Source organism: Temnothorax americanus, unplaced genomic scaffold, assembly GCF_048541705.1.
Source record: "Temnothorax americanus isolate GAGA-0224 unplaced genomic scaffold, ASM4854170v1 Scaffold33, whole genome shotgun sequence".
NCBI lineage: Eukaryota > Metazoa > Arthropoda > Insecta > Hymenoptera > Formicidae > Temnothorax > Temnothorax americanus.
This window is the reverse complement of record NW_027509475.1, coordinates 998808-1015072: the sequence shown is the minus strand read 5'-3', so window position 1 is coordinate 1015072 and position 16265 is coordinate 998808. Positions and strand designations below refer to the sequence as shown.

The following is a 16265-nucleotide window of genomic DNA, read 5'->3' as shown; positions in this document are numbered from 1 at the left end:
GGCGGTTGCTTTCGTATTAGTCGCGAGCTCGAGTTTTCGCCGACAAGAAGATGATGGATCGCCCCCGCGATGGAGCGACAACGCGCAAATTTAAAACGCGAGGAGAAACTTAGCAACACGTTATATGTCGCTTTGATCGAGTGCTCCTCAAAACGGGCCTTCAATTTTGACTTAATATCGCCAGTGACAAATGAGAAATGTCGCCCGGCCGCGGCAACACGCCTGAGAATTCTCGACAAATTAAATTAAATTATAAATATTTAACAGAATTCTCAAACTCGTAATTATAACAAAAGTTTTTATAAAACATTTTGATTAAACTGCATATATAATATTTCTTGTGCTCGAGCCAATATTAAACGAAAATATATCCCAATGTAAAAAAAAGTACTTTTATATAGTACGATATAATAATATAATTTATATTTAATCTTTTGATTAGCTCACACACACACATAAAAACTTGTGGTCAGGTTCTGTAAAGCACGATAAGAGTAATCTCTCATTCTTGCAACTTATTCGGTAAAGAAAACTTAATTTTTTAATTAATGAATTTTTGTGAAGATTGTAAGTTTTTAAGTTAATTGCAGAATTTACTCAGTAACTTCTACAAATAGCAAAAGAAAATTTAGTAAATAATAAGAAAATATTAAACGCTAAATAAATGAACTTCTGCACTTTTAGGGGAAAAACATGATAAGTTATATCCTCCCAACTTGTTCAATTTATTCCTGGTAGCTTCCTACGTAGCTTCCCTAATTTCCGCTATAATCATGTTTCATGCCCTAAGTGGATCAACCTCTATACGTGCGCGCGTTAAAGGGTAGGAAGACTTGCTTGCGTCTCTTCATGATGGAGGAAAAGATATTTTTTGCTAAGAAGAGAGAGAGGAAAAAGTGAGAAATATAGAGAAAGAGTGAGAGAGGAAAAGATTATCGGTGACGGTAAAAGCGACGAGACCCTCGCGGCCATTTCTGAGGAATCCACGCCGTTTCACTTTATCGCCCTCGTCGGACCGTCCTGAAAATACGGAAACGTCGCCGTGTGTCCCCGGGGAATAGCAGTTAGTTTTGCAGTCGATCGGGAAAAGGGCACGCAGTCGCATGTGCCCGAAGAAATTCGCCGTGAATCGCGTTTTAAGCGGTTCCGTCGAGAAGTTATTTCAACGCGAATGTGCAATAGTTTTGATTATTGATCAGACGCAAAAATTCCGCGGTATCCAGATTTAGAAACTCGCACGACGTTTGGAATTGATACAAATCTGTGCGGAAAAAGTTATATTCCTAAATAATGAAACGGAGAAGTATGAAAAAAACAATATGTCAACAAATTAATAGACGGCGATACGAGTCAGGCGCGGTACGTGGTGCGCAAGTAAAGAAATTAATATTGTTACAGAAGTAACGAATTAAAATGTATATAATATACGTATACATATATTCCAATTTAATAAACTGCAACAATATGTCAAATTTTATCAAATAGAAGATGCTTCAGGAAACAAACACTAGCTTGGAGTTCTTAAAAATATACACATAAAACAAATTATATTAAATATATGTTATCGCCTATATATATATATATATATATATATATATATATATATATAATACGTTATTACATATTTTCGACATTTCTTCTAAAGCATCCAGCCGATTTTTTTACGATAATTGGTTTTTATATAACGTACTTAATGTCTGGTAATATATTATTTAATATTGTTGCTATGTATATAGCTATCCGATATTTCATCGGCGAAAGTTTGCGATTCTTATATTCTTATATAGAATCTTATGGGTTAAACGCTGGAATGGCCAACTTCGTGATCCTTTAATGCGCTTTTTAAAGAGCGCATTGAAATAGTTCGATGGAAGGGTACTCCTCCGTAATTCAATCGATTTGGAAAAGTATCAGCGCCGAAAGTTTGCGCAGAAAGGACCGAACTTCTGCAAAAATTGCGTTTCGACCATTCCATCGGGAGTTCTTCTCGCTTTTATCGACTTCGCTCAAGAAAAATAAAAAAAAAAGAAAACCCGGGGAAAAAAGGAAATAGGAAATCTCGTTGTGCCCGTAAATTGCTTCGCAGCTTTACCAAGTTTTTTTTGTTAATATTCCGCGAAAGGGATAAAATCGCGAGAGAATTGTGAAACTTGGAGGAAACTTGCAAAATATATACGGCACGCTACGTTGTTCAACGCCGTGCATGTACGTAAAGAAGATGGAGCAGATAGAAAAATATCTTTGCCTTAGACTTGCCAGATGTCTTAGCGCAACGGTTGAAGATGAGCCCGCGAATATAAAACATGCTCTTACAAACGCTCCGCGCCGAGAGATTCGTAATCTACTGCGAAAACAACGTAATTAAATATCGGCTCGCATAATGCATTGCAAAAAGTTTGGCCATCGACCATTTAAACGTGTATTTTGAGAGAACTTTGAGCACTGCGACGAGGAAAATGGAAGCTTTCCTAAAAACCGTGCGGTCATTATTTATGAGAAAATATCCCGCAATAAGAAAACGGCAAGCAACCGTATATGTCTGTCTTCATTACGTGACTTAAGATTTCTGATTTTTTTTTCTGGACTAAAATTTTTGTCGTAATGAATTTCACGATGTTATTATATTATGCGAAAGGCCATATAGTTCAAGAGACTGCTTGTTTTTGGCGCGGTACCCATCACACTTAGAATTGGTAACGACGGACGAAAGTAATACTCAATTATTCCTGAGAGTGCTTTGAACGCGTTTCTTCGTGTACGGCGTTACACAATTGTTGCGATTACCGTAAGCTTCACCGTGTCGAGACGTGAAACTTCGGAATGAAATTTTAGAAGTAACGGTAATGAAGTTAACGCGCCGTAGTTAACTGCGCCAGTTAGGCGAGTCGTGTAGCCGTTTCGAGTTACGCACGCAATGTCGAAGTACCCGCGTCTCACGGACCTACTCTCTAAACAGCAACATTCTTTCTCAAAATGTATTCTTTTTTTTCCATTTTACCGAAGCAAAACTGTAAAACAACAAGTTTTCAAGAGTTTTCACGCAGGCTGCAACAAATGATAATGGTCTCCACGGAAGAATACGGAATTGGAAAGTTACAGATGTACATAATTTTTGGAAGAGAAAGCGCGCGAAATTGGATATTGCATCCGGAGAAAATGATTTTGTTTTTTGTTTTTTTTTTTAATAAATCAAAATTTAATACTCTTCTGCATTTCTTGAATAATCATGTTTTTATGATACATTTAATAATCCTTAACAAATTAGCGTTCCATAACAGATTAACGATTGATAATCTTTAAAGCAATTAACAATATTATAAACATAAACATTATATTTAATAATGTTCATAATATTTATAAAAATACGTAAACATATATTCGGCATATTATACCTAAAGTATTCGAGTTTAAATTTTATTACGAGATGCAGGAAACGTATTACAAGAGCAACAGGGTACGCTATCTTCCTCCGTTATTTATACCGCTTGCCTAAGAAACAAGCGTCAAGCATTGCCTGATAAGAAATCGCAAAACTGATGTTTCCCACGGCGGCAATAACCTCATTGTATTCGAATTACGCAAACACGAGATGCACCGCGACGATATATCTCTTTCCCTCGTGTTCCGCGTTGGATAGAAAGGGTACAGTCGCCGTGGCTTTCGGAATTATTTATAAATTCCGATACCGAGTTTGCCGAGGCGCGCAGGCGAAGTTGCGAAACGACTATGCTCGATGTCTGTAAGTGGTCGCAGCTCAGGGCTCAGAACATGCATGCATGCTGGCGAGTATAAACGTGAGAATGGATCGCCCTCTGTTCGAGGATTCCGGTCATATTCAAAACCATTTCAAAACTCGCAGAAAGCTTCCGAAGCATTTTTACAATTCTCACGTTACGCCGCGTCAGAAATATTAAAATGACGACGCGATAAGTTTCGGAAATAATTTTTATTTCTTGAAAAAGAAAATGTTTCTCGAAACTAAAGAGAGATTGTAGAAAATCCCTTTCGATTAAAAATAAACAACGTTTTTTTAATAAATATCGACAGATGATTTAAAAAAAAAATTAAAGTTCGCTGCATTTATATAACGAACGAAGCTTCGATAATAAATTTTTTAATTTGGTACAACGTTGTATTTGATTAACTTTCTGTTAATTTCGGTTTTATCGCGTGTTTTTTTCGTATATCTAGCCTCTAGCCGGTAAATATTGACAATATCTTTGTAGGTATACTATCAGCAGTTAAAACGGTCCCGGTTACATCAGAGCTCGGTGTTGAATTTTTTAGGAAAAAGATGCGAAGCGAGAGCAGAAGAGAACATACATCGCTCGGCACAAATATGAGCGGGTGACGACACGAGAAGCAGGCGCCAATAAAAGGTATCGACGTATGTTCCACGGCCATCGACATCGCAGAGTGAAAATTTATTCCACTGTCTCTCACGTCGGAAAGGAAGGACCTCGGGTATCGGAATTTGCCTGTCGAACAAATATCACCGAACGAAAGAGAAAGAAACAGATAAATAATTAATAGACGTGAATATATATAATCCCGAGATTGTGACTCGTTGGGAGTTTTCACTTGTCGCGAATTAATGGATTAAATGTCCTCGTGCTTTTTAATAACTAATTTCTGCATCACGTGGATATGCCAGCGACACACGTAATATGTATATAAAATCTGTACATTAAAAACAGTGAATCCGAACAGAACGGGATAGCGAAAAATGACTCGATGGGGAGATATACTTTACTTCTATAATAGAAATTTTATATTCTCTTATTCTGTATATCATTTCTCTTTATATTTTTCATTACGATATAAATTTGCTCTCGGACTCCTGTTGAGTTTAGCATAAAAATCGCCCGCGATACTCACGGCTGATTATCCAAGAAAAGAAAAACCATTTTCTTCGTGTTTCGTGCGAATATATATTAGCCGCGTGCAATATCGCTGGCTGCTCGTCACGGTCGACGATTGTGCGGTGAAAACGAAGCTATTCTAAAGCGCGATCCTCGACGACAAAGGACAAGCAGCCAGCATACATCCTCGAAGCGATATTCAGGCTTTCGCAGCCCTGCTGGCAGGCGAATTTTTTTTCCTTTCACCGACACGTACGAAGACGTGACGATCCATTGTCGGGGAAAGTCGCGCAATTCCCGACGGTCGGTCGGCTCGAGGGAGGAAGGGGTGTAGGACCGCGATATGGTTTGAGGTATGAGTGTGCACGGGGAGAACGCAATAATGTCGGCGCGTTAATGCTCGTGGAAATAATGTATCGGCCACGGTAATGTAAATTTTACCTACTACCACCACTATCTGGCCGATACGGCATATAAATATGCGTGAAGAGCATGGCACCAGGAGGTGGGCGGTTATACGTACACGGAGGCTGGGCGTGTGTGTTTAGATGGTTGCGTGCACCGGGTGCATGCGCGAGTACTATGCTACCATGCAAAGAGAGGAGCGAGGGAGGCTGCGGGGATGCGTGGTGTAATGGCCTGCTATACCGAGGGTGCATTAAGGCGGTTTATGCGCGCGAGGTGGATGCGAGGGGGTTACTTTTAACCCGTCTCGAATGCCGCTCTCATTGAATGCGTGGCAAAATGTCCCGGCGGGGGCCAGGGGGGCGTTCGATAATCGACGCGGCGTTGAAAGCGCCGGAAGGATTCGCGCGGCTCTCGAGTTAATGGAAGATTAATTATGGAATTAAGAAGTTCCGACGTCGGAAATATATAAAAGAGCGCTGAAGGAAACGCACGCGAGGGTTTCCGTCGCGCAATAATAAATGTTCGGCGACGATGAAAAGCGCCCTCGTCGTGCCTCTAATGAAAAAAAAATTTAGAGATATGCAGTCGAGTGACGCCCGATATTTTTCTAAATGATCGTCACGTTTCGCGATTTTCTCCGCGACGCGCGAAATTAACACTCGGGATCAGAGTGAAAAAGAAACTCAAATCGTTTGCCATGAAAATCCATTTACTATTCGCGATTAATTCGCCTGTATATTTCCGATCTGACACAGAACTTGCGCAAGCAGCATATACGCGCGCGCACACACCCGCATACACGGAAACGCATCCGTGCCAATCGATTACCGGGTTTCAGAACGCGCGCTCATTGTCGGTACAATTACGAGCGAGCGCAATATACGGTTTCAAAGGTGGGTATCGCGTTTCAAAGTGACATAGCTGCTCTATGCATCGCATGCAGATATTACAATAAATAGTAGCGCGCGTTAATTAATGCAACGCGGGTGCCTTTCGATGTGAAGAAATAACCGGGTGAGCGCGCGAAAAAGACAGAGATGAAACGTATTCAAATCGCCAATAAAATTATAATTGACGTATGGTAATCGCGATTGGCGCCGCCGTTCAATTTTGTCGTGTGATTCGCGCGCGTTGAAAGGGACGCAAGAAATTAAGAATCTTCGTGAGGGAATCGCGAAGAGGTCCTGCAACTACGATGCTCGGGGAAAATCGCGAATAGAAGGAAAGGAGTCTCTCTATTAAATCGTTAAAGCACTCTTGTTGCGCGCGACGGCACAATGGACAAAACACGGATATAAGAGACGATGAATGGCGGAGATGTCATTTGCAGAGAGCGATGATACACTCTCACGGTAGGTGCATTAAGGCCGTTTATACACGCGAAGCGAGAGGAGCATACGCTTTCGCGGGCCACTCACAGCGATGATAAGGTACTGAAACGTGCTTTAATCAATAGCTGAACTAGAGACAAAAATTAAGGATACCTGACGGCCGAAGTTACGGCGATTATTCAATGATTTTGCTGTACAACCAAAATTATCGTTCGGTGGAATTCATAACATATAGAAAGCTTGAAAAGATAATTTCTCAATTACTAATAATAATTCTAAAATAAGTAATACCAGAATAATCAAATAATTTTAATATGCATTTCATTAGTTTTTAGCACAAATCCGAAATTAATTAATTTTCTTTTCAAAAACTTTACGAGGCTATATTAAATTGTTTTTATTTACGATCGAAACTTGAAGACATAAATACATAAGAAAACGATGAGAATGTTCAGGTGAAGGATATTTACGGTGTAATTAGGACCCTGGTGTTTTCCAAAAGTAAAGAAACTTTGTGCGTGATTCTCAGAAGAGTTCGAGAGTGCAAATACATTTCTCTCCCAATCTATTTTTAACATGTTTTTGCTGGGATGCACTTCACAGATTCTGCCATATTTCAACTCTTTAGGTTGTCGAATAACTTTCCTCAATAATTCATGTATGTATACGATCACACATCAACTTATATCGTAAAATATAGAATTTTGTTTCTCGAAAATCGCATCGACGTCCAATTAACGTTAATTGGAATTAAATCTTTTTCCCTGTTTGCAATTGCAAATGTCACCCGACAATAATCTAACGATGAATTATTCAGCTGGATTTAAATTGTTCACGCTGACGCAATTCGGCTTTGAGCCTGGGTAGTTGCGTAACGAGGCGAAGAGGAACGGGGAGAGGCTTTAACAGATTTCAGATGAGAACGCACGTTCGCGACACAAGCCGAATGAATTATATCTCCGGAAGCTTATCAAACGTGACAAGCGCTCGTCGAATTCGTATGCACGGCTCGCGTGCGTCACGCTGCTAAAGAATTATCGCGCCGCGCGCCGTCTCCTTCGCCGTGCAATAAATCATGCTTCGAGAGCGCGAGCGCTATCGCATGGCACGCTCGCGTCAGTTATATATACGCACGCGGTTACTCCCGGGACACGAAGATCCACTCGGACAGTCTCTTTCCTCCTCCTCCCGGTCGGGTTTATTCTAATTTATATCGGCGCGAATTAAAAAGGATTACGTAATAAACGCGCTGAATTATGGAGTCGGATATGACCGCTTCGATGTATCGATCCGGCCGGTGCCGCGGTGCGGCGCGGCGCGGCGTGGGAACGACCGGCTACGAAATGCGTTCGCGTTGAATACCTCCGACCGCGTGACCTTATGTAATTATCCCGCGCTCCCACTCGCCCGGAATTAATTCCATTCTACGTCGAATTTATATATTAAGAGAGAAATCTTAATATATTTCCATAATCCGTTTCTATTACGTGACATGGATATTTCAGGAATCTTTCAGACACTTCAACAATTTTGACTTAAATTGTGAGCTACAGAGCACATTCATAAACTAAAGCAAGAAAATTGAATGCGTATATAAAAAATGTGCAAGTGAAGGATAAAAGGTGTAATGTTCAATTAATGTGCGACGGGCTTGAAAAGAAAGGGTTAAAGGCGGAATGAGATAAACCTTTTCTATCGACAGAGCTTCGCTCTCCTCAATTACTCGTATGCTCTCAAGAGAGAGAGAGAGAGAGAGAGAGAGAGAGAGAGAGAGAGAGAGAGAGAGAGAATAAATTGAAAACAAATTAAATCCTCGAGATTGAGTTGCGTCTGCGTAATTAATGTAAAGCGGATACGTAATCCCGTAGTTGTAAAATCCCGCAGATACGGTCGTCATTGCAACCGACGACGACGAATTTCATAAAACGTAGGCGAAATTACGTCTCTCTTAATTTTCAGAGAGTTCGCACGCTCGATAATAATCGATCGGTTGATTAAATACGCTTTGATACGTTTCAATCGCATCGTCACTCCTTTCATCTGTAAGTTTTGCGTGAATTTATAGTCGCTTTTCTTTCGACAAAATTTTGATGCCGATTACTTTCTCACCATTTGGACGTTTCAATAATTTGAAATTAAATCAAAGATTGTTTTCAAACTTATTTTATATTTCTGTAGAGCACCATACATATTAGAATTGCAAGTATATTTAATACTAAGTGTTAATACTAAGTTAAACAATTATAATAAATAAAAACTTTTTTTATAAATTTTTTTTAAGAGAAAAATCAACTTTAAATTCAAAGAATCTATCATTGAAAGTAAAGTTGAGATTTTTAAGGCGTTTTTTGTATGCATCGTCAAATGCTAAAAGCTTTATCAAAGTTTCCGCAGTATCAATCACTTATAATTTTACAGAATCGATGCCAGACCATTTCCGAGCAAGAATCGGAAATTGCTGACGTGATCCTCACCTACGAAAAGACTTTATCCCCCATCCAATATAAACGCGCTTTTCATAATTTGTCAAATTGGATCGCGAGATGCGTCGCGATGATGTACACGCTTCCACGGTATCAGCAGCGACGTTGCACGTGGCATATGAAAAACGCGCACACGTGCCCGTCCTTTTTGCACGGCCCTATGCAATTGAAACCCGTTAGTTATGCGCGCGCGTACATGCGAGGCGAATCCGCCCCGGGCTCGGCAGAGCCGGGCGCGAGCAACAAAGCACGCGTCGCGTAATTCCGCGCGACCTATATTCTAACAAACTATTCGTTTGACGTATCCATCCCCTTTTTTTAAAAAGATCGTTTTTTCCTTTCTCTCTCTTACCCCCCCTCTCTCTTTCTCTCTCTCTCTCTTTCTCTCTTTCTCTCTCTCTTTCTCTCTCTCTCTCTTCTTCTCTGTTTCGCACCGAGAATGTAACATCGATCTGTCTAGCACGCTCTCGGCAAATCTCTCGTCCATCTGCGCACGCGGCTCGCTTTTAATCCGCGCGACAGATCTCTCGTCGGGTATTAATGGATATCCTATTGCAAACACTTTTTTTCGTGGAATTCCTTGATTCGCGTGTTAACGAGTCCGACGGTAATTGCGCGCCGCGCCCGAACGGAATTTTTTTTAAGAACGTGACAAAGAAGGAGTCGTGCCGCGGCGCGGGCTCGATACGCGGATACCTTGGATGTTCACGGAGAAATTATTCGGATATATCCAGTGCGACACGCGCACTATCAGAATGTTCCATTACGCTGTTAACGCGCCCTCCTGATAAAATTTAGCAACATAGTTAGATACCCTTGTTCTAATGTTCCGCTGTCAAAGGGAAGCTACCGCGCTCTGGGATTCCACGGCGTGGCTTAAATTTTAGGGTGTCATCCGCAGGAAGAGCTTGAGCTGCTTCCCGCAATTTAATCCTGATATACGTTTTAATCCGTTTTAATCCTTATACGTAACGTATCGCGATAAATAGTATTCATACGGTCTCAATCTTTTTGAATTAAAACCCAAATTTGCAACGTAAAAGAAATAAAATAAATAGAAGCAGATCTCTCTAATTAATAAATACGAATATTTCGGAAAATATAACCAGGTTACGTATACATAATTACACTTAGGATTTTATTAATTTTTATTTGTCAATTGCGTACGTAATCATTAAACTTGGAGTTGCTCTCACGGAGCAACGTTCGATGATTCCTCTGTTGGATTTCATGGTAATTTCTTGGATTATTCATACTCTCCGTCGTGAGATTCGTATAAACTTTCCGTATTAAAATTCAGCGGAAGCGGATACGGGGCGACGGTTGGGTCTAGTGAAACAAGGGGAAACGGAAACGCGCGGCGAGAGAGAGAGAGAGAGAGAGAGAGAGCGAGAGAGAGAGAGAGACGGAGAGAGAGAGAGAGAGAGAGAGAGAGCGAGAGAGAGAGAGAGACGGAGAGAATGAATGAACGAGAGAGGGCGCAAGTTTCGCTTACTTTAACCATTTCTTATGGGACGGACAGTAAAAAGGAGCGACGAGGAAACTCTTTCTTCGAGTGGCTGGTTAAGAAGTTTTATAAGTTGCCGGCGTCCGCGGAATGCTGAAAGGTCAATCAATTTTCCGCGGTCTTCCGTTTCTCTCCGCGATACGTTTTCCGCTTTTTTTACGATCGTGAATCCGATTAGGATAATATGAAAAAGAATTGGGTAACGCGTTGTATTTATGCATCTCTAATTAAGATCGCTCGAAAAGGCATTGCTCTTTCAAGCGAGAGCTGGGGGGGAGGGAGCGTTTCACTCCGCGGCGACGATTCACCGGCGGAGAAAGGACGAGTTTACGTGTTTGAAAGTGGAATCGATACGCCGGAGTCGTTTCGGATCCTTATTTCCACGCGAGAAGAGCCGCATAAGAAATTTCCTCTTTTCGTAGCATGCAACCGGAGAATCCGGTCAATCCGTCGATAAAGTTCTCAAATAAAACGCGCTGCGAGAAACTCTCTGACGTTCGCTACGTTATATGAAACTGATTTCCATGCCGGGGATAAAGGTGTGCTCGCGCGAAGTCTTGCGATGCAACGCGGCTTTGTCCGATCGCTCTCAAAATGATTTATCTGGTGTAAGAGCCATACACAGAATGTGCCGCGTTACTTTTGATCGAATTTTATTCGGACGAGTGATATTTCATTCTCATTTTACCTAAATTGGATTCCCACGTATATTTGATATATCATACTCGCGCGCGGGTAACGATACTTTGTTCTTGCATTCAAATTGATCAATTTTGCAGAAAACAATGGCACGCGAAAGTAAAAAAAAGGGATAAAAAACTTGGCGTCCGCGCATTTCGCGTCAGAAGGCAGGAGAGTTGCGGATATAATAAGCGCGAACGCTGCTAGACCGTCAATTGTGGAAAACGCGGACCAGTTAAAGCAATTAGCGTGGGACAGGACCGCGCGCCGCCCGCCGCCGCGGTCTCTAATTTTTTTTTACCGCTGGAAAACAGCTAACGCGGAATCCCTTCCGAGCTCTCGAAATTCGATTTCCTTGCGCGAAGCCGCACCGCACGGGCCGCAAAATGTTATTTCCGCATGGCATTCGCGCGGACCATCTGCGCGTTCCTATTTGAGTCGAATTCGCGTTTAATGAAAAAATACCTCGAACGTCTGCGCGAAGCTATATATATCCCTGTATATAACTGCGATAAACAAAAAATACTTTACGGGCTTTGCGAGCGAGAACGACGGCATATATATGGCGAAACGTTACAGGGAAATGTTATACAGCGAGGCTGTTGCGCGAAAAATTCGACGAATTACACGAAATTTCAGTTGACATATGACATTTCCGTCGATTTATCACATATGAAATTTTTGCGAGGGTTTTCTTAAAACGATAGTCCTTGTAGAACAATGTAAATTACGATTAGCTAAGTCTGAAATCAATGAGATGACAATACTAACAGTAAGGAATATTTTTAAATATAAGGCTATGCTTACACACACGCATTATGTTACATATATTACGCTTATATTATGCGCGTAACATATACAAACAACCAATAAAATAATCAAGATAAATCGATATACATTATCCTGAAAAATTTATGTTGGCCGTTTCATTAATATTGATTAAAATGTTCCTAGTGATTTGTATACACAAAGGGTTTTTTAGATACAAACTTAAATTGCTATCGTTGTTTTGCCGCTTTTGATATTTACTTGCTATATAGTTTTTCGATTGATACCACTGTGCTAATAAAAGCTTTATAAGCTCAAACTCAATCAAAAAATTGTGCTAATTGCAATCGTACGTATTAATTAACTAAATGCTCTGCCACTGTATTTTGTATGATGTTTTTAACATTTATTTTGCGCGCTTAAGTAATTTCTGCTGAATGAAGAAAACACGTAAAAAAAGTGCAGAACAATTTTATTTAGACTTCAACTTCAGTTTACCGTGACGCAAACTGAACCTAATATAGCGGTGCACGAGTGTATAGACATATGAACTTATGTGTTTTATGATTTCTTTGTATTGTCCGGCAAAAATACGATCTTTGCTTTTATTTCAAATCGTCACGGGATTGAAGGTTCAATTTGTAATGAAATGTCATTTTAACGACGCAGATTATTAAAGTTTTAACAATTGGAGTTTCTGATGCTGAATCGAATAAAATCTTTGTTACTGTAATACGGCGAATTTGCCCGCAAGTCCATCTGAAAACTAAATTTCTGATATAACTACATTTACTACATTAAAACATGAATTTATTCTATAGCAGAGATATAATATAGGAGGAAAACAAGAATTCTGTAAATAACCGTCGAAGGTATCGACGCCGATCGTAAAAGCGTGCGAACATATACGAGCGAAGTACGCGATACCTTTAAATCGCGCGAAGCTGAGGTAGAGGATGGATGTTGGGGATTATTGACAGATAACTCAACTTTCAGGTTAACCGTTAAGTTAACAGACAACTTTCCAGCCGCGAAGTCTAAAACCGCTGTTAATCTCACACGAGAGACGTATTATTTAAAAAAATAAAATAAAAGAAGAAAAACGTGAGATGATCGCTAAGTGACGACCTATATAAATAATGTAATTAATGTAATTAAGACCGGCTTAATAAATAATGTAATTAATTTATAATTACATAGCCGCCATCGTTATGTTGTACAACAAATTGTATTAATTTATCTTACCCGGAGGCGTAAATTCCAATGTGTGGTCAATCATTAAAAAACTACTGCTATTTTCTATTTTCATACATATTCAACTTGAGAAAGATAGAATAAATTTATAAAATACCACGCATGCAATTATATATCAATCCCATAATTTGAAATTAAAAAAGTAGCCGATTAACTTTTTATTAGCTTTTCTACAATTCTTTGAAAAGCTCTTTTTTCGATCTGCCACAGCATGGCAAGGTTTTAAGAGCGATTTATTACTTTTTCTTCGTACTTTTAAAGTTCTGGCCGTGAGATCGACGTGCGGCATAAATCGCGAAATAGTGCTATGACCGGAATAATAAAAATTATCGAACAGCTATCACGATGGTTGTTAGAGAGGAGAGAAAATTGGTAGCGAGAGAGGGAGCGAGCGCGCTTGCCTCTGAACATTAATTAATCATTCGCGGAGAGCGGTCGAGTTACTCGAGTGTCTGATGAATTATCGCCACCTGAGGAACCTGTCTCGGCGATATACGACCCGCCACGTCGTATCTGCCTACAATAATTCTCTTTATTCAAGCGCGCCGCAGGATAAATTTGCTAACGATGTTCGCGTGGCGTTATTAACGTGCATGGAATATCGCGACGCGCGAAGAGCAAATGTTTAATCCGCGTGTCAGCGCGACGAGACTTTTTGGCCGACTTTTTGAAAGCACGGAACCCGCATTTTCTTACAGAGGAAATATGGGCGATTACTTAATATGATAATGAGAAACCCTACATGGCATGAGCATGAACGCAAAACGCTCGTCGAGTATGCTGGTGCGCGATATGCGAATGTCATTACGAGATCTGTACTTCACAGCTTATATGTACTTGATATGGTTTGATTTAGCGTCCATGAATAATATGTTTAATTGTGGTCACGGTTGATACTAAATTAAAAAATAAGCTTTTTTTTTTAATTTTTAGCCATAATTGTACACGTAACACATATGAGATATAATTAAAAGAAGCGATCCATGCAATTTAAATAAAAATATGTCGACATCATATTTTTATCTTCTTAAAAATAACGTGGCTGATGCTAAAAGACAAGACCTCGGGGTCAAAAATAATAAATGCATAGGGTAGATGCAAAGATGTGTGCACGAAAAATGAAAAATACGTGTGAAAAAATTTAATCTAAAAAATGTCCCCGGGAAAGATAACAAACGCGTGGAAAAATCTCGCACCTCCATTTGCGTTATTAAGCATGATAGAAAATGAGAAAGGTATTAGTATAGACAGCGCCTGTAATAATATCGTGGTGCAAAATTCGAACTGTGCGGAATAGAGCTCGTATATAGACATATCGATATGTCATAACACTTGCTACCACAATGTGCAATTATCGACATTGCGAGCACAATTCTCTCAGCGCTGTGCTTTGTGGAAGATCGAGGGAATAAAGACCGAATAATACTTGAACGAAATGCGAAATGCCAGATGCTATAATTCGCGCTCGATAACGTATCGATACGCGATAATCGAGACGTGACTGCGGTCGCTTTAATAGTTCACTGAGAACGTAAATATTAACATGCATCTATACATAATGTATTCGTTATTTTATGAAGTAACATAAACTGCCATTAATCTTCAAATTAATACCAGAATATCTATAGAATAATAATGTCTATTATTATCTTATCGGATTGTTCTATTATGTCAACTTATAAATAAAGAAGAAAAATATATTTTTTTTATCTTCTAAAAAAATATATGTCTCATACAATTCGCAGCATCGATAATGCTCGCAATTATTTTTACCGAAATCCGGACTTCACAAGTCCATTAGAGAGCACTGAACGATCTAAAAGACGATCTCGTATATTCTGGTATTAATGCCGCACATCTGATCTTGTTTCTCTCTTCTTTGATAAACACGCTCACTAACGTCACCCTTTCTCTCTGATTCCACGGCCGCGTGCACATCGGCAAGAGGGAAATTGCGATAGGCATGCGACCGAGGCTTCCTTCCGCGAGCGATTTTTCACGTACATTGTTGCCCTCGAAGATCCCGGCCAGCATGATAGTCGTCGCCAGCTGAAACGTGTCACGTGCCAGGCTCGAACGTGTGGTTTTCCCTGCCCGCGTCCAGAAGATGGGGACCCTCGAGTTTTTCACTGAGAGCTCCGTTTCACAACAGCTCGTCGTTGAGTCGCGGGGGAAAAAAACGAGGAGAAAAAGCGAACGAGAGAGGGCGATCGGAAGAGGAGGGTAGAGCCGCGGGGGTGTGTGTGTGTGCGTGCTTCCGATCGTGCGTGACCACTCTGGCGAACCACGTTAGGATAGAACGCGAACAGGTTGACACCTTCAGGGAGGAGATCGCGCGCAGAACTGACACCTCACGCGCGCGGTCCAGCTACCCTCAGCATCCAACGGTGGCGGCGGTGGCGGCGGCAGTCGAAGGGGATGAAGCCGAGCACGCGCGAAATTCCGCCCTCTTTTCCCTCCCGGTTCGCCCCTTCTCTCTCTCACCGATGGGCCGCAGCCACCCATCCGCCCATCCGCTGCCTCTCCTCCTCGTCGCTTTCACCCACCGCGACCCTCCTCTCCTCGGTCAACCTCTGTCGTTGCCGCTAGCACTCCACGCTTTTCGTTTCGTGCTGAATTCGCGCCATTGTCCACGAGAAATTTGACTTCACCCTTTACTGCCTGCTGGTGTCTGTATACAAATCCCTTCGTCCCAAAAGTAGAAAACTACTCACACGCGTATTACTTTTTTTCCTTTGTAAGTAGGACACGGTAATTTAAATGTGCAAATGTGTTTCAATGGTAAAAAGCAACTCTTTTTGAATGAATTATTGTAACTCGCAATCAGTCTTTATTACGGTAAACATGGTTTTTTTTGTTAATATTAACATTTACGATATAGGAAAACTATTTTAAAACTTTCTACAAATTTATATAAGCGTTTTATTTAAATATATTTTTAATATTTTATGTATTTAAATATACATACTTT

At 40.6% G+C, this 16265-nt stretch overlaps 1 protein-coding gene across 3 annotated transcripts in view; it reads right to left on the bottom strand.

Annotated features, from left to right (window-relative positions):
* Positions 1 to 15648, bottom strand: part of LOC143901400 (cell adhesion molecule Dscam2) — a 161177-nt gene extending 145529 nt beyond the window's left edge. For all 3 annotated transcript variants that reach the window (XM_077413688.1, XM_077413687.1, XM_077413690.1), the window contains exon 1: positions 15299 to 15648. The gene's annotated coding sequence lies outside the window, so the exon portion shown is untranslated. The remainder of the gene's footprint in view (positions 1 to 15298) is intronic.
* Positions 15649 to 16265: the final 617 nt, after the last annotated feature.